The following is a 19,395-nucleotide window of genomic DNA, read 5'->3' as shown; positions in this document are numbered from 1 at the left end:
CTTGGTGAGTAGTGTCTGGGGTCTTAAAATTCTGTGAGCGGCCATCTAAGATACTCCACTGGTCTCATCCCTTCGGAAGCAAGGGAGAATAAAGAGAACAGGATACAAGGAAAAGATTAGTCCAAAAGACTAATGGACCACAGCTACCAAGGCCTCCACTGGACTGAGTCCAGTACAGCTAGATGGTGCCCGGCTACCACCACTAACTGCTCTGACCAGGATCACAACAGAGGGTTCTGGACAGAGCTGGAGAAGGAAGTAGAACAAAATTCTAACACATAAAAAACATCTGATTTACTGGCCTGACAGAGACTGGAGAAACCCTGAGAGTATGGCCCCCAGACACCATTTTAGCTCAGTGGTGAAGTCACTTCCGAGGTTCCCCATTCAGCTGGGGACTGGACAGCAAATCAAAAAGATACTAATGAGGCACAGCAGTCCAGGGACAAGGGCTAGAAGGCAGAAGGGGACAGGAAAGCTGGTGATAAGGAACCCAAGGTTGAGTAAAGACAATGTTGACATGTAGTGGGCTTGTTAACAACTGTCATAGGGCAACATGAGTACTAACTGTTTAATGATAAACTATTTTGTTCTGTAAACCTTCATGTAAAGTGAGAATAGCAGGAAAATTGGAAGAGCGTAATCGATGTCACTGAACTGTGCATGTAGAAACTTTGAAATGGTATCTTTGGCTATGTATGTTTTCACAAAAAAAAAAAAAAGATTGAGAAGGGAGAGGGTTGACATGTTGTGGGTTTGTTAACCCATGTCATAAAACAATATGTGTACTATAGTTTAATGAGAAACTATTTGTTCTGTAAACCTTCACCTGAAGTACAGTAAAAAATAAAAAGAAAAAAAATTCTAACTCACAATAGAGACCAGACTTACTGGCTGACAGAGACTAGAGAAACCCTGAGAGTATGTCCCCAGACACTCTTTGAGCTCAGTAATGAAGTTGCTCCTGAGGTTCACCCTTCAGCCAAAGATTAGACAGGCCCATAAAACATAATGAGACTAAAGGGGCACACCACCTTAGGGGCAAGGACTAGAAGGCAGGAGGGGACAGGAAAGCTGGTAATAGGGAACTCATGGTCAAGAAGGGACAGTATGCACATATTGTGGGGCTGGTAATGTCACAAAACAATATGTGTACTAATTGTTTAATGAGGAGCTAGTCTGTTTTGTAAACTTCTTCTAAAGTACAATAAAAAAAACAAAAAACAAAACAGGGCTTGATGGAAGTCAGTAGAGAAGGCAAGGTGGCCAAAAACCCACATCTGTCCACTGCATATGAAATGATACACTGCACAGGGATTTACAAAGTGACAAGAAAAAGGAATATAAGTTTTTCTTAGTATCTCCAGACGTGTCCTTATAGGAATAGCACTATAATACTTGGCCTCCACCATTTCTCTGTGCTGTTCAGTAACCCTTTCGTTACCACATTTTCTCTCAAATTTTTATTTTTATGGCATACATCTTCAGTGTTGGAATGCATGCTTACTAATGGAGTGTGCTTAAATTTTTGATTGGTAATATAGATTTTGAGAAATATGATCTGGTAATACAAGCCACCAATGAGGCGAGTGGCACTGTGACATCACCGATCTGTGGTACGACAATATATCAATGAGAGCTAGATAATGAATTTACTGTGAGTGCCTTTTTATTAGGTTGCATGAGGTACCTCTGGTTTTCCAAATATGTCACAGAAAAACCAAAACAAACCCATCAGGGCTCCCTAACTATCACACAGGAAAGCCATAATTATGCTTGCAAGCCTTATCTCACAGAAATAAAGGAAAAGAAAAAAAAAAAAGGCAAACGTTTACTCAACTAACACATTCAGGAACCATTATCTAATAGAATTCTCAACTACACAACAATGAGGCTCCAACTCCAGTCTGCTGAACTTCATGCAATTCAAAAGGAACCCAGCTTGATGCTAAATGCATTGGAACCAGAGTAATGCCTTACCTCTGAGATCTAGAGGCATAAAAAGTGGCTGGCATACCTTTGATGCCAGTGGTAACTAAAGAGGTAAGGAGTTTGAGAACAATATTTCCTCCAGATTAAGTCCTAGGGAGCACACAATTCAATATTGGTAATCTAGGAATATAGTATATTTGAATGAATTCTAAGGTTTGAACTGTAAAATCTTAGACAGGAGAAATATACGGAGCTTCTTTACGTGGTTGATATTTACTTCAAATACAGACTAAATAATGCTTTGGGGACTAAAAGCCTGAATTTATAGTCTTACCTCAACTGAGAAGTCTCTCTGTGAGACAAAAACTCTGGCATTGGCCTGTGTCTGCGTCTGGTCATGACTTTACTTAGTCACCTTAAGGGAAAAAAGAAGAGGGTAGAGGTAGAATTTAACCTGGTTCTAGTTTCAGATTATTAAATTAAATGCAACAAATAAGTGAAGGTCATTCACTGTTCTTTCAGAAAATATTTCTTAGCACAATGCTTGGAGTCATAGAGTGCATGCAGTTGAGTTAGGTACAGAAATTTACAATCCAGAAACAGAAAAAAAAAGTATGCAAAAGGCCACAAATATGAGATGTGTAGCTACATGGAGCTCTTGTGGCACAGTGGTAAAGAGCTTGGCTGCTAATCAAACGTTGGCAGTCGAATCCACCAGCTGCTCCTTGGAAACCCTATGGGGCAGTTCTACTCTCTCCTGTATGGTCGCTATGAGTTGAATGGACTCAACAGCAACAAGTTTCTTTGTTTTTTTTTAGCTAATGGGAATTCTAGGAAGAAAATTTTGAATGTAGATGGAATAAAGATCAGAAAATGCTTCATGGAGGTAAAGCAATTAGACTTGGAACTTAACAGATGAGTATAGGAGACTTTTTTTTTCCATCCAGTATCTATTTACCCTTCTCTGAGGAACCACAAAGGGCCCTGATGGCACAGTGGTTAAAGGTCAGCTGTTGGAACCCACCAGCTGCTCCACAGGAGAAATTTGTGGCAATCTGCTTCCATAAAGATTTACAGCCTTGGAAACCCTATGGGGCAGTTCTTCTCTGTCTTACTTGGTCACTATAAGTTGGAATCAACTTGATGGCAATAGGGTTTTCTTTTTTTTGGAGGAATCACTTCCTACTCTGCTCTCTATCCAGATGTTTTACTTCCAGTATCAGAATGGGCCTGTGACCTCACCTGGCTGGTCAGAGCATTACATTCACCTGACCCCTGAGATTGTTCAGGCATCGATGTATGACCAAGTCAGATCACTGAGAAAAGCACACAAGCTCTTTCCACTGGAATTAGGGACATGTATCTGCAATAGTCCCTGGGTGGTGCAAACAGGAGCTCCCTGGTTGGTGCAAATGGTTAATGCACTTGGTTGCTAACCAAAATGTTGGAGGTTCAAGTCCACCCACAGGTGATTCAGAAGAAAAGCCTAGTGATCAACTTCCAAAAAATCAGCCATTGAAAACCCTATGGAACACAGTTTTACTCTGACACACATGGAGTTGCTATGAGTTGGAATCAACTAGACAGCAACAAATTTTTTTTTTTTTTTTAATCTGGAATAGCAAATTGATTGCTTCACCTAGAAAACAGGATTCGTTGCAGAGCCTTGGAAATGTGATGAGTTCAAGTTGGATTTTGGAGGCTGTATCCTCTGCACTAAATGGGGTGTACTTTGTAAGGCAAAAAAAGCATCATTTCTTGTGCAAGTCACTGTTATAGAATACACTTATGCAAGGTACTGGTATAGAAATATAGAATACTATGATAGATAAAGGCATACATTTACCATATTTTCAGTAAGATTACAGCTTTTCCTCTTACATTTGTTAATGCTTTTAAACTTTTCAGTTATACATTATGTCTATTAATACTTCAAATTAGACCATAGCAGCAGGTCATATTCTAGATTAAGGTAAAGAGTTTAAATTTTCTAAAACGTGGGTTTGGGTTTCCAGTGTGAAGAATTTCTCAAACCAGCCCTGGACATAAGCGATTCCTGGCAAGCTTGGAAATCCCAATGTGATTTCCACAGCTCTTCAATCCTCTCAGCTAAGTGCCCGCCTCAGGATCTAGTGCGATACAGACTAGTTTCCAAAGGCCATGCCTAAGTGTGGGCTAGGCTTAGTGACTTGCTTCCAAAGAGTACAGCATGGAAAGGGGGGCAATGTAATTTTGTATCGAGAAACCTGGCACACACTACTTTTGTCAGTGATCAAAGTTAACATCACAGTGGTAAGTCATGTTGATAGCAGGAATCCTGGATATGATGTGAATAGTAATTCACAGTCTTCCTCCCAAAATCCATAACAACAGTCTAAGCATGAGAAAAAACATCAGACAAACCCAAGTTGAGAAATATTCTACAAAATACCTGACCAGTACTCATTAAAACTGTCAAGGTCATCAAGAACAAGGAAAGTCTGAGAAACTATCACAGCTCAGAGTAGCCTAAGAAGACAAGACAACTAAATGTAACGTGGTATCCTAGATGAGATCTTGGAACAGGAAAAGGACATTAGGGAAAAACTAATACAATTCTAATAATGTATGGAGTTTATTTAATAATAATGTCTCAATATTGGTTTTGAAGTGGTGACAAGTGCACCATGTTGATGTTGTTGAGTAGATTCCGACTCATGGTGACCTCATGTGTGCAGAGTAGAACTGCTCCATAGAGTTTTTCAAGGCTGTGACCTTTCAGAAGCAGATCGCCAGGCCTATCTTCTGAGGCATCTCTGGGTGCACTCGAACCACCAGCCTTTTGGCTAGTAGTTGAATGCTTAACCATTTAGGCCACCCAGAGACTCCTTAATAAAGTATGGAGTTTAGTTAATAATAATGTTTCAATACTGGTTTCCAAGTTGTGACAAATACACTGTACCCAAATCAAAATCTGTTGTTGTCAAGCCAATTCCAACTCATAATGACCCTATAGGACAGATCAGAGCTGTAAATATTTGTGGAAGCAGACTGCCACATCTTTCTCCTGCAGAGCAGCTGGTGAGTTCAAACCGCTGACCTTTTGGTTAGCAGCCAAGTGCTTTAACCACTGCACCAACAGGGCTCCTCTAAATGCACCATAGTAATGTAAAATGTTAATAACAAGGAAAACTGGGTGTAAACAGGATATGTCTCTTCTATCTTTGCAGCTTTTCTGTAAATCTAGACCTATTCTAAAATTAAATATTTTTTTTAAATATTAAAAAAATGATGGCTACTCTACAAGCTCCATTTCAAATGTGAGCTCCTCTAATCACCTTCCTTGAGGCATGAACAATCTCCTTAATGCCTTGTTCTATTCAGACAATTGTATTCTGGGAGTAGGTTTGATGGAAATGGATAAAAACATTAAATTACCTTTGAATAGATACCTTCAGAAAACAAATACTCAATGTGGTTGTAACTGTTTATGGTATTAAGAGTTTCTTTCCCTGATAACAAACTCTTTAAGATAAATTCAAGATTACTAAGAATGAAATAAATACGTTTTCTGAAACAATGAGCTTACAAAATGATGAGACTTGTAATGCTCTCAGAGTTTAATTGGAAAACACAGCACTGAAGGTAACTTGAAGTATGACTGTAAATCTTGTGAAAAATCATCATCTATAACAAGCCCTTTACTTCATTTGTCCTCGGCTATTTCACATACACAAAAAAAGGAAAGTGGATACACTAGAAAGTAATGAAATCTAAAGTCATTCTTTTTCTGTAAAGTATATCTGTAAATATCTTCCATTGCTCCCTTCTTTCAATCCCTTCCTTTCAGATTTTGTCTTAAGGGGCAGTTTCTCAATGGTCTAGCTTAGTTCCTGCCCCAGATTTTCTTGACATAGGATCTATGACTTTTCCAGCTTTGAAATTTATCTCAGTCAAATTGTGTGTTGTACAGAAGAAAACATTCTTTGATGGTTACGAAGGTGGGGAGGGAGGGTGAAGGTTATTTACTAACTAGATAGTAGATAAGAATTATCTTAGGTGAAGGGAAGGACAGCACACACTACCGGGGAAGTCAGGACAACTGGACTAAACCAAAGCTAAGAAGTGTCCTGAATACAATCAAACACTTTGCGGGACAGAGTAGCAGGAGTAGGGGTCCATGCTCTCAGGGGACATCTAGGTCAATTGGCATAACAAAGTTTATTAAGAAAATGTTCTGCATCCTACTTTGGTGAGTGGTGTCTGGGGTCTTAAAAGCTTGCAAGAGACCATCTAAGATGCATCAATTGATCCCAACCACCTGAAGTAAAGGAGAATGAAGAACACCAAAGACACATGGAAAGTATTAGCCCAAGAGACAGAAAGGGCCACATAAACCAGAGACTTCATCAGCCTGATACCAAAAGAACTAGATGGTGCCTGGCTACCACCAATGACCGCCCTGACAGGGAACACAACAGAGAGTCCCGGATGGAGCAGGAGAAAGGTGGGGTGCAGAACTCAAATTCTAGTAGGAAGACCAGACTTCATTATCTGACTTATACTGGAGGAACCCGGAAAGCATGGCCCCTGGACTCTCTGTTAGCCCAGAACTAAAACAATTTCCAAGTCTAACTCTTCAGACAGGGATTGGACTGGACTGTGGGACATAAAGTGATACTCGTGAGGAGTGTGCCTCTTAGCTCAAGTAGATACAAGAGACTAAATGCGCAACTTCTGTCCAGAGGTGAGGTGGGAAGACAGAGAGAGTTAGGAGCTGGTTGAATGGACATGGGGAATCAGTGGTGGAAAGGAGGAGTGTGCTGTCACAGTATGGGGAGAACGATTACAGTCAATAACAATGTATGTATAAATTTTTGTATGGGAAAAAATTTAAAAACACACACACACAAATTGTGTGTTGTGTACATAGTTTGTAAAACAGAGAAACTTTGAGAAACATATTTTATCTATAATAAAATTCATATATAAAGAGACATATTATATATGCAATATATCATTGTTAAAGTTCCATCAAATCGATTCCTGCTTATGGTAACCCTACATGTACAGAGTAGAACTGCTCCACGGGGTTTTCAAGGCTATGACCTTTCCAAAGCAGATCAGCCAGACCAGTCTTCTGAGGAGGCTTTGGATGTGTTCAGACCACGAATATTTCGGCTAGCAGCTGAGCACTTAACTGTTTGCACCACTCAGGGGCAATATATAAAATATATATATTTTTTTAGTTCTAAAATCTCGAAGAAAAGATTTGGTATTTTATGAGGTTGACAACTTGGTGTTTAATTCATAATAGAAAATTGTTTAGATTTCTAAGAAATTGATTTTAAAAACTATCAGGAGTGAATTGTTTTTCTGTGGTTCTAAGTGTTATCACACTGAAATGTAAATGATTTTTTAAATTGTTTCTCAGGTACAACGAATGTGTGAAATAGAGAAGAACCGTTAAGATGAGAGTATCCTTTCTATGGCATGTTGCTGTTTAGTTTTATAATAATAGTCTATAAAAGTCAGAAGAAAATTTTAGGATCATATCAGCATTTGGAGACAGAAGTTAGAACATATTTTATGAGTGAATGGGTTGAGTCCTACAGCAAGGGAAAATGTCAGGACAGAATTCAGTAAGGGAAAGGAAGAAGAAATAACACCAATATCACCTTGTTTCTCTCCACAGGGACTCACATTTCAACCTTTGTTCTGGTTTTGCAATAACCGACAATAAGCAGAAACCCATGCAAAAAATATACAGATCCATCCACTTGACCAAAGCCTCCACAAAGTAAAAGGAATGGTAGAGAAGTAAGTGTTGTAATGATACCCAGGATTCTGGCTGGAAAGTTGAGTAGAAGGCGGTACCATTTATGGAGATAGAGAATGTAGGAAAGGACAGATTTTGGGGAGTTGGGAGTGGAGAACACAAAAGGAACTAAATACTCAATTTTGTGCATATTGAATTTAACATCTGAAAAATATCCAGAAGGATTTATATAGGTCTGGAGCTCAGAAAGAGTTTGGGCCAGAGATATAGATTTAGAGACATCACCATGCAGGTCAAAGGTCATAATGGGTAGCCCCCCCCCTTTTTTTTGCCAGCACTTGTTTTTAAGATAACAAATTACACAGTTCATAAAGATCAGGTAGTTATTCCACATGAAAATCATAGTTTGGCCAGGGTTCTTAAAAATGAGAATTAGTTGCAAAATTATAAAGGTGATTTGACTAGAAGAACATCATTTTTAATTTTTCTTGAAAATCCAGCAATTCCTTCTGGACAACTGGCTGGAGATATAGCAGCCCACTCTCAATGGGACCCTGTGCTTTATCACAGTACCACAGCACCTTTGTCTTAAACTCAGCCCTTTCAGGACCTTATATTACCTATTTTTATATCGCATTTGAAGTAGATATTGTGATTGAATACCCAAGACAAATGTGGTGAGTGACGTCACAACAATATTTAAAAGAAAAAAGAGGCTGCAATAAATAAGTAAATAAGACTGAGAAAGAAAGGGCAAGTAGAAAAATAGAATGAAAAATGAGGGAAGCCATGGAAAAAGTATTTCAAGAAGGGAGTAGATATGAATATGAAGGTAAGATACAGTATGAAAATGTCCACAAGATATAATAAATATGAAAGGAGTCATATGTGACATGAATGAGAACAGTGCAAAGAAGATTCTGGAACTTACAGAATTAAAAAAAAATTATAATCTCTATATGTTCAAGAAAAAAACTGTCAATATTTCATTGACTTCCAGTCTTCTTATTGTTTTATGAAACACACACCAAGCACATTAAAAAACATTAAATTTGACACCTATTTGGTGGTACAGTTGGCTGCTAACCAAAAGGTCTGCAGTTTGAATCTACCAGCCGCTCCTTGGAAACGCTACAAAGGCAGTTCTACTCTGTCCTGTAGGGTCACTGTGAGTCGGAATTGATTCAATGGCAACGATGTTTTTTTAGGTTACACATTTTGTTTTCTATACTGCTTCTCCCCTGCCCCCAATGTTTTTTAAAGGCTTATTTTTTTAAATTGTTGCAGAATATCCATAACATAAATATAAATTTAACATTTTAACAGCTTTTAAGTGTACAATTCAGTGGGATTAAGTACATTCACAACGTTATGTAACCATCATCACTATTCATTTTTAGAACTTTTTTCGTTATTCCAAATAGAAACTTCCTACTCATTAAGCAATAACTCCCCATCTTCTCCTTCCCCCAGCCCCTGGTAACCTCCACTTTGCCTTCTAACTAAGAATTTGCCTATTCTAGATAACTCATGTAAGTGGAATTATACTTGTCCTTTTGTCTGGCTTTTTTCACATAGTATAATGTTTTCAAGGTTTATTCATGTCATAGCATGTAACAGAATTTCATTCCTTTCTATGGCTGAATAATATTCCATTGTATGTATATATCACATTTTATTAATCCATTCATCTGTTGATGGACACTTGGGTTGTTTCTACCTCTCGGCTCTTGTGAATTATACTGTTATGAACATTGGCGTAAAAGTATGTATTTGAGAGACTGTTTTGAATTCTTTTGAGTATATACCAGGAGTAGAATTGTGGATCATATGATAATTCTATGCTTAAATTTTGAGGAACTGCCAAACTGTTTTCCACAGAAGCTGCACAATTTTACATTCCCACCAGCAATGCACAAGGATTCCAATTTCCCTCATCCTCACCAATACTTGCTATTTCCCTTTTTTGTTACTTTATTATTATTATTTTTAATACTAGCCACCTTAGTGGGGGTGACCCCATGTGCCTGTCAGTTTGTCACACTGTGGGGGCTTGTGTGTTGCTGTGATGCTGGAAGCTATGCTACCGGTATTCATATACCAGCAGGATCACCCATGGCAGACAGGTTTCAGCTGAGCTTCCAACTAAGACAGACTAGGAAGAAGGACTGGAGGGTTATTTCTGAAAAATTAGCCAGTGAAAACCTTATGAGTAGCAGTGGAACATTGTCTGATACAGTGCAGAAAGATGAGCCCCTCAGGTTGGAAGGCACTGAAAAGACTGGGGAAGAGCTGCCACCTCAAAGTAGAGTTGCCCTTAATGACGTGGAAGGAGTCAAGCTTTCAGGACCTTCACTTGCTAATGTGGCATGACTCAAAATGAGAAGAAACAGCTGCAAATATCCATTAATAATTGGAACACGGAATGTACAAAGTATGAATCTAGGAAAACTGGAAAATTGGAAATGGCCAAAAATGAAATGAAATACGTAAAGATCGATATCCTAGCTTTAGTGAGCTGAAATGGACTGGTATTGGCCATTTCAAAACAGACTATCATATGGTCTACTATGCTGAGAATGACAAATTGAAGAGGAATGATGTTGCATTCTTCATCAAAAAGAACATTTCATGATCTTTCTGAAATACAACGTTGTCAGTGATAGGATAGTATCAATACACCTACAAGGAAGACCAGTTGATACACCAACCACTAAGCCAAAGATAAAGAAATAGAAGAATTTTACAAACTTCTGCAGTCTCTGAAATTGATCAAACATGCAATCAGTATGCATTGATAATTACTGGTGATTAGAATGTGAAAGTTGGAGACAAAGAAGAATCAGTAGTTGGAAAATACGGCCTTGGTGATAGAAAGCATGCCAGAGATCGCATGATAGAATTTTGCAAGACCAGCAACTTTTTATTGCCAATATCTTTTTTCAACAACATAAACCTACACACATGGACCTCATCAGATGGAATACACAGGAATCAAATCGTCTACATCTGTGGAAAGAGATGACGGAAAAGCTCAATATCATCAGTCAGAACAAGGTCAGGGGTTGACTGTGGAACAGACCATCAATTGTTCATATGCAAGTTCAAATTGAAGCTGAGGAAAATTAGAACAACTTCATGAGAGTCAAAGTACAACCTTGAGTGTATCCCACCTGAATTTAGAAACCATCTCAAAAATTGATTTGACGCATTGAACACTAATGACTGAAGATCAGATGATTTGTGGAATGACATCAAGGACATCGTACATGAAGAAAGCAAGAGGTCATTAAAAAGACAGGAAAGAAAGAAAAGACCAAAATGCATGTCAGAAGAGACTCTGAAACTTAACTCTTGAATGTAGAGTTACTAAAGTCAATGAGAGAAATGACAAAGTAAAAGAGCTGAACAGAAGATTTCAATGGGCAGCTCAAGAAGACAGAGTAAAGGTTTATAATGAAATGTGCAAAGACCTGCAGTTAGAAAACCAAAAGCGAAGAGTACGCTGGGCATTTCTCAAGCTGAAAGAACTGAATTAAAAATTCAAGACTTGAGTTGCAATATCAAAGGATTTTATGCGGAAAATATTAAACGAAGCAGGAAGCATCAAAAAAAAAAAAAAAAAAGAAGCAATACAGAGTCACTATACCAAAAAGAATTCATTGACTTTCAACCATTTCAGGAGGTAGCAAATGATCAACAACAATGACTAATGATGTTGAAAATCTTTTCATGTGCTCATTAGCCATCTGTATGTCCTCTTTTTAGAAATGTCTGTTCAAGTCTTTAGTCTGTTTTGAAATTAGGTTGTTGGTTTTTGTTGTTGCTATTGTTTAGTTATAGAATTTCTTTATATATTCCAGGTATTAAACTCTTATCAGACAAGTGATTTGTAAATATTTTATTCCATTCTGTAGGTTGTCTTTTCACTCTCTTGATAATGTCCTTTGATGTACAAAAGGTTTTTTTTGTTTTTCAAATTTTAATGAAGTCCAATTTATCTATTTTTTCTTTTGTAGCCTGTGCTTTTGGCATCATATTAACCAAATCCAAGGTTATGATGATTTTTCCCTATGTTTTCTTCTAAAAGTTTTATAGTTTCAGTTCTTAAAGTTAGGTCTTTGATCCATTTTGAGTTAATTTTTGTATATGGTATAAGGTAAGGGTTCAATTACAAAGTTTTGCCTGTGGATATCCAGTTTTCCTGGGATCATTTGTTGAAGAGACTATCCTTTCCCCATTGAATGGACTTTGCACCTTTGTTAAATATCAACTGACCGAAATGTGAGAGTTTATTTCGGGGCTCTCTATTCTATTCTATTGATCTACACGTCTATCCTTATGCCAGTACCACACTGTTTTGACTACTGTAGTTACTTGTAGTAAGTTTTGAAATCAGGAAGTGTGAGCCCTCCAACTTTATTCTTTTTCAAGATTGTTTTGGCTTTTGGGAGTCCCTTGACATTACATAATAATTTTAGAATGGATGCTTCTATTTCTGAAAAATAACATCATTTAGATTTTGATAGAGATTACATGGAGACTGTAGGTAGTTTTGGGTAGTACTGATGTCTTAACTATATTAAGTCTTCTAATCTTTGAATACATATGTCTTTCCTTTTATTTAGGTCTTCTTTAATTTCTTTCAGCAAAGTTTTGTTATTTTTGTTAGGTACTGTTGAGTTGGTTCCAACTCATAGTGACCCTGTGTACAACAGAAAGAAACACTGCCCAGTTGTGCGCCATCCTCACAATTATTGTTAAGTTTGAGCCCATTGTTGCAGCCACGGTGTCAGTCCATCTTGTCAAGGGTCTTCCTCCTTTTCTCTGACTCTCTACTTTACCAAGCATGATGTCCCTCTCCAGGGACTAGTTGCTCCTGATAATATGTACAAAGTACCTTGCTTCTAAGAAGCATTTTAGCTGTACTTTTTCCAAGACAGATTTGTTTGTTCTTCTGGCAGTCCACGGTATATTCAATATTCTTCACCAACATCATAATTCAAAGGCATCAATTCTTCAGTCTTCCTTACTCATTGTCCAGCTTTTGCATGCATATAAGGCAACTGAAAATGCCATGGCTTGGATCAGGTGCACCTTAGTCTTCAAATGACATCTTTGCTTTTTATCACTTTAAAGAGGACTTTTGCAGCAGTTTTGCCTAACACAGTGCGTTGTTTGATTTCCTGACTGCTGCTTCCATGGGCATTGATTGTGGGTCCAAGTAAAATGAAATCCTCTACAACCTCAATATTTTCTCCATTTAAACATTTTGATCAAATGTTGTAGTTTTTAGTGTACAAGTATTTCTCCTCCATGGATAAATTCATTCCTAAGTACTTTATTCTTTTTTATTTCTAAATTCTATTTATTTTGTTGTTGTTGTTGTTGAGAATATACACAGCAAAATATACACCAATTCAACAGTCTCTACATGTAAAATTCAGTGACACTGATTACATTCTTCATGTTATGCAACCATTCTTACCCTCTTTTTCTGAGTTGTTCCTCCTCCACTAACATAAATTCTCTGTCCCCTAAACTTTCGAGTTGCCACTGTCAATTTGATCCCATATAGGTAGTTCTTAAAAAAGCATAATGTTCAAGACAGACATTTTTTACTAGTTAAGCCAAACTATTATTTGGTTTTAAGAAGACTTCAGGGGATATTTTTGGTTTAAGGTTTAAAGAAAATCTCTGGGTAATAGTGTCAGAGGTTCATCCAGCATCCATGGCTCCAGAAAGTCTGGAGTCCATGAGAATTTGAAATTCTCTTCCGCATTTCCCCCCTTTTGATCAGGATTATTTTGTACAACCTTTTATCAAAATGTTCAGTGATGGTAGCCGGACACCATCCACTTCTTCTGGTCTCATGGCAAAGGAGGCAGTTGTTCGTGGGGGCAATTAGCCACACATTCTATGTGTGATTCTCCTTCTTTTTCTATTGCTCCTAGTGAATAGAGACCAATTGTTGAAACTTAGATGATTGCTTTCAAGCTTTTAAGACCCTAGGCACTATGCAATGAACTAGGAGATAGAATAGAGGCACTAAACACGTTATGAGGCCAATTAACTGGGTTGGCCCATGAAACCATGATCCTAAACCTCCAAACCAAGGAACCAAATCCCATGAGGTGTTTGATTGTACATAAGACTCAGCAGCTACTTTTGTTTTGTAAATATTATCTATCACACAACTTTTTCCAATTTAACTTTTTACAAGTGTATAATTTACTGATGGCAATTACAATAATTGCCGTGTAACCCAACCCTCAATCAATGTGATTTTTTTCATCACCGTTAACACCCCTTTTGCCCCTACCTTCTGCCCCTGGTAACCATTAATAAACTGATCTCTATATATTTGCCCGTTCTTGTCTTTTTACACAAATAAAGTCATACAATATTTGTCCTTTTGTGATTGATTTATTTCACTGACTGTAATGTCTTCAAGCTCCATCCGTATTTTAGCATTTATCAAGACTACATTTGTCCTACCGGTTGAGTAGTATTTCATTGTATGTATGCCCCATATTTTATTTATCCGTTCATCTGTTGATGGGCATTTATGTTGTTTCCACCTTTTGGCTATTACAGTGCTGCAATGAACATTGGTGTGCAAATCTCTTTTTGAGTCTCTACTTTCACGTCTTCTTGGTATATTCCTAGGAATTGCTGGGTCTTATGGTCGTTCTGAGGAGCCTGGTGGCTCAATGGTTAAGTGCTTGGCTGCTAACCAAAAGGTCAGCAGTTTGAACTCACCAGCTGCTCAGTGAGAGAAAGATGTGGCAGTCTGCTTCTGTAAAGATTTACAGCCTTGGAAACCCTATGGGGAAAGTTCTACTGTGTCCTATAGGGTCACTAAGAGTTGGAATCGACTCGATGGCAGTGGATTTAGTTTTTTGGTATGGTAGTTCTATTTTCAGTTTCTTGAGGAACGGCCACACTGTTTTTCACAATGGCTGTATCATTTTGCATTCCCAGCAGCAGTGGATGTTGTTATTGTTAAGTGCCATCAAGTCGGTTACAACTCATAGTGACCCTATGTACAACAGAACGTATACTGCCCAGTCATGTGCCATTCTTAATATCATTGTTATGTTTGAGCCCATTGTTGCAGCCACTGTGTCAATCCATCTTGTCAAGGGTCTTCCTCTTTTTCTCTGACCCCCTACTTTACCAAGCATGATGTCATTCTCCAGGGACTGGTTCCTCCTGATAACTTGTCCAAAGTACGTGAGACTAAGTCTCGCCATCGTCCCTTCCAAGGAGCACTCTGGGTGTATTTCTTCCAAGATAGGCTTGTATGTTCTTCTGGCAGAATATGGTGTATTCAATATTCTTCACCAACATTATAATTCAAAGGCATCAATCCTTCTTCGATCTCCCTTATTCATTGCCTAGCTTTTGCATGCATATGAGGCAATTGAAAATATCATGGCTTGGATCAGGTGCACCTTAATCCTCAAAGTGACATCTTTGTTTTTCAACACTTTTAAGAAGTCTTTTGCAGAAGATTTGCCCAATGCAACACATTGTTTGATTTCCTGACTGTAGTGCTTTGGGGGTTGATTGTGGATCCAAGTAAAGTGTAATCCTTGACAGCGTCAATTCTTTCTCCATTTATCACGATGTTGCTTATTGATCCAGTTATGAGGATCTTTATTTTCTTTATGTTGAAGTGTAATCCACACCGAAGGCTGTGGTCTTTGATCTTCATCAGTAAATGCTTCAAGTCCTCTTCACTTTCAGCAAGCATGGTTGTGTCATCTGCATATCGCAGGTTGTTAACGAGTCTTCCTCCAATTCTGATCCACGTTTTTCTTCATATAGTCCAGCTTCTCGGATTATTTGCTCAAAATACAGATTGAATAAGTATGGCGAAAGGATACAACCCTGACGCATACCTTTCTTGATTTTAAACCATGCAGTATCCCCTTGCTCAGTTCAAATGACTGCCTGCTGATCTATGTACAGGTTCTTCATAAGCACGAGTGTTTGGAATTCTCATTTTTCACAATGTTAACTATAATTTGACATGATCCACACAGTCAAATGCCTTTGGATAATCAGTAAAGTACAGGTAAACATCTTCCTGGCATTCTCTACTGTCAGCCAAGATCAATCTGATATCAGCAATGATGTCCCTATTCTATGTTGCCTTCTGAATCCAGCTTGAATTTCTGGCACTTCCCTGTCGATGTACTACTGCAACTGCTTTTGAATGATCTTCAGCAAAATCTTACTTGCGTATAATATTAAAGATATTGTTCAGTGATTACCCCAGCAATGGATAAGGGTTCCAATTTCCCCACATCCCCACCAACATTCGTTATTTTCTGTTTTGTTTTTTTTTTCATCTTAGCCATCCTAAATCAAAACCAAACCAAATCCATTGCCATCAATTAGATTCAGACTCATAGACATCATATTGGACAGAGTAGAACTGCCCCATCAGGTTTCTAAGCAGCAACTGGTGGATTCGAACTGCTGACCTTTAGGTTAGTAGCAGAGCTCTTAACTGCTAGGCTACCAGGGCTCCTTAGCCATTCTACTAGGAGTGAAATGTTATCTCGTCGTGGTTTCGATTTGCATCTCTCTGATGGTTAATGACAATAAGCATCTTTTCATGTGTTTGGTGGCCATTTGAATGTCCTCTTTGGTGAAATGTCAGTTCAATTTCTTTGCCCATTTTTTGACTGGCTTATTTGTCTTCTTGTTGTTAAGTTGTCAAAGTTTCATATATATTTTGGCTATTAGGAGATTCTTATCAGATATATGGTTTCTGAAGATATTCTCCCAGTTGACAGCTTGACTTTTCACTTTTTTGGTAAAGTCTTTTGATGAACCAAAGTTTTTAATTTTTATGAGGTCCCATTTGTTTATTTTGTCTTTTGCTGTTTGTGCTTTTCTTATCATATTAGATAATCTGTTGTTAAAAGCTAGGCCTGACATTGTTGCACCTTCATTTTCTTCTAAGAATTTTATAGTTTTAGTTTGTACATTTAGGTCCTTAATCACTTTTAAATTCATTTTTGTATATGATATGAGGCATGGGTATTTTATTCTTTTTGATGCTATTGTAAATGAAATTGTTTTCTTAATTTCCCTTCTATACTGTTCATTGTTAGTGTATTGAAATATAACTAATTTTTTTTTTTTTGATGTTGTATCCTGCAATTTTGCTGAATTCTCTTATAGATTTAACAGTCTTTTTGTGAAATTTTTGGAGTTTTCTATACCTAGAATCATATCTTCTGCAAACAGAAATAATTTTGTTCTTTCGTTTCTAATTCTGATGCACGTCCTTTGGACCAGAGATTCTTGCGCTGAGAAGCTCCTCATCCAGGGGAATATTGATGACAAGGACCTTCCTCCAGAGCCAACAGAGATAGAAAGCCTTCCTCTGGAGCTGACGCCCTGAATTTGGACTTCTAGCCTACTAGACTGTGAGAAAATAAATTTCTCTTTGTTAAAGCCATCCACTTGTGGTATTTCTGTGATAGCAGCACTTAATGACTAAGACAGTGATTCAGTCTCTTTAATTGCTATAAGCCTATTCAGATTTTCTCTTTATTTTTGAGACAGTTTTGGTAATTTGTGTGTTTCCAGGAATTTTTCCATTTCAGCAGTTATCCAAATTGTTGGCATTCATAGTATTATCTTTTATTCATTTATAGTTTTATAAAGTCTATAGTAGTGACTCCACTTTCACTTCCGATTTTGTCAGTTTGCGTCCTCTCTCTCTTTTTTAATCAGTCTAGTTAACAGCTTGTGAATTTTGTTAATCTTTACAAAGAATCTACTTTTGAGTTTGTTGATTTTTTTCTATCATTTCTCTATTCTCTATTTCAGTTATGTCCACTCCAATCTTTTTTATGTCCTTCTTTCTGCTAGCTTTGGTTTTAGTTCGCTCTTATTTTTCCTAATTCCTTGACATATGAAGTTAGTTTATTGATTTGAGATCTTCCTTCTTTTTTTATTGCATATATTTACAGTTTTTGCTGCATCCTGTAAGTTTTGGTATGTTGTTTTTTTCATTTCATTTGTTTCAAGGTATTTTCTAATTTCCCTTGTGATACCTTGTTTGACCCCTTGGTTGTTTAGAGTGTGTTGTTCAATCTCTATATATTTGTGAATTTTTAAATTTTCTTTCTGTTATTGATTTCTAGTTTCATTCCACTGTAGTCAGAAAAGATACTTTGTATAATTTTTATCTTTTTAAATTTATTGAGACATGTTTTGATCTGTTCTGAAAACATGATCCATGTGTACTTGAGAAGAATGTGTGTATGCAGTTTGTGGATGGAGTATACTATGTATACTTATTAGGTCTAATTTGTTTGCAGTGTTGTTCATGTTCTCTGTTTCCTTATTGATTTCTGTATAGGTGGTCTGTCCATTATTGAAAGTATTTGTCTTAGGCTGGGTTCTCTAGAGAAGCAAAACCAGTGATGTATATACATAAATATGTATATACCAGAAAACCAAACCTATTGCTGTTGAGTCGATTCTGACTCATAGCAATCCTACAGGACAAAGTGGAACTGTCCCATAGGGCTTCCAAGGAGCAGGTGGTGCATTTGAACTCCCCACCTTTTTGGTTAACAGCCAAGCTGTTAATCACTGCACCACCAGGGCTCCATAAATATATATATGGAGAGATTTATTACAAGGAAATTACTATGCAGTTGTGAAGGCTGGCAAGTTCCAAATCCTTGTATTTCACTTACTCTCTAGTTTACTTCATTTCAGCTTGAAGGACTCCCTTTAATATTTCTGGTAGGGCATGTCTACTGGTAATGGATTCTCTCACCTTATACCCATGTCTATCTGGAAATCCTTTAATTAGTTGACAGTATTTTTCTTTCAGGACTTGAAATTTGTCACTCCACTGCCTCTGACTTCCCTGGTTTCTGATGAGAAATCAGCTATTAATCTTATTGAGGATCCCTTGAACATGATGTATCTCTTCTCCTTTGCTGCTTTCAGTATTCTCTCGTTTTCTCTTGGTTGGTGTGAATCTCTTTGAGTCTATCCAGCTTGGAAGTCATTGAGCTTTTTGGATGTGTATATTGAAGTCTTTCACCATAAAAAATAATATGTGATTTGATTAATGATGTTAAATCTTTCTGTGTATCTGATTATGTCTAAGTGTGAAATTACTAGATCAAAGTGATTTCAAGATAGATTGCTTCAGTTTCACTACATATGAGTAACTATATAATGTACCTTCAGCAGTACATTATTCAATTTTATTAATTATTTATTCAATTTTATTAAATATTTGCCTGTTCTGTAAACTATTGAATGAGTGTGTAAATGTTTCTTACTCTCATGATAAATCCTCCTTTTCATTTGGTTAATTTTTCTTTGGCTATTTTGATGTTATGTTATTGAGTGCATACAGACTTGAGACTATTACATCTTCCTTGTGAGTTGATCATACTTCATTTTTGAGTGTGCCTTTTTATCTCTGGAAATGGTTCTTGCATTTTAATTTACTTTGTCTCATATTTATGTAGTTTCATGAGCTTTCTTTTGCTTAATATTTTCATGGTGTACATTTTTCCAATCTTTTACTTTTAGATTTTCTGTGTACTATAATTTAGGTGTATCTTTTGTAAGCAACAATTTTTTTTTTGTATGTATAAATTTTTTTTTATTGTACTTCAGGTGAAGGCTTACAGAACAAATAGTTTCTC

The sequence above is a fragment of the Trichechus manatus genome, unplaced genomic scaffold, assembly GCF_000243295.1.
Source record: "Trichechus manatus latirostris isolate Lorelei unplaced genomic scaffold, TriManLat1.0 scaffold00248, whole genome shotgun sequence".
NCBI classification, from domain to species: domain Eukaryota; kingdom Metazoa; phylum Chordata; class Mammalia; order Sirenia; family Trichechidae; genus Trichechus; species Trichechus manatus.
Note: the sequence above shows the minus strand (reverse complement) of the source record.